This window comes from Aedes aegypti, chromosome 3 (genome assembly GCF_002204515.2).
Source record: "Aedes aegypti strain LVP_AGWG chromosome 3, AaegL5.0 Primary Assembly, whole genome shotgun sequence".
NCBI classification, from domain to species: domain Eukaryota; kingdom Metazoa; phylum Arthropoda; class Insecta; order Diptera; family Culicidae; genus Aedes; species Aedes aegypti.
In genome coordinates, this window is record NC_035109.1 from 69,895,953 (window position 1) to 69,896,533 (window position 581).

The window sequence follows — 581 nt, forward strand, 5'->3', positions numbered from 1 at the left end:
AATGCATGAAAAAAACGGTAAATTTGACAGCTTTTTGACAGCAGGAGGGTTGTGCAAAGCGCTGTTCGTCGATTTTTTGTGCATTTTAAAAATATTTTAGTTGAACCGCACATACTTTTCACCCAATGCTGAAGTTTGCAAAACTTATTCAAACAGACTTAAGTCAGAGAAGTAATCAAACTTACTTTATCGTTCATACGTGTTTCGCAGACAAAATTCTACAAAATTCTAGCCTGATTTGCTGCTGGAAAGGAATCGCTAAAGAAATTTCTCGCCGATTCCTTGCAGAAATTTTCTACAGCGACTCCCATTTGAACTGACATTTTTTTTCAACTGCGTACTGCGATCAGAAAAAAGCGCATTCTTGATCGATTCCTTTCAGAAATTTCCCATGCATCAAGATAGGCCGAGAAATTACTTGTCAGCAGCGAATCAGGCTTAAGCTAAGTATGCTGTTCCGCTCAAGAAAAGTAAAAATTTCTGCCCAAGAAATGGTCAAGAAATTTCGTGCAGTGAGCTCCATTTGAATTGACATTTCTTTTCAACTGCGTACTGCGATAAAAGAAAAATGCTTTTCTTGA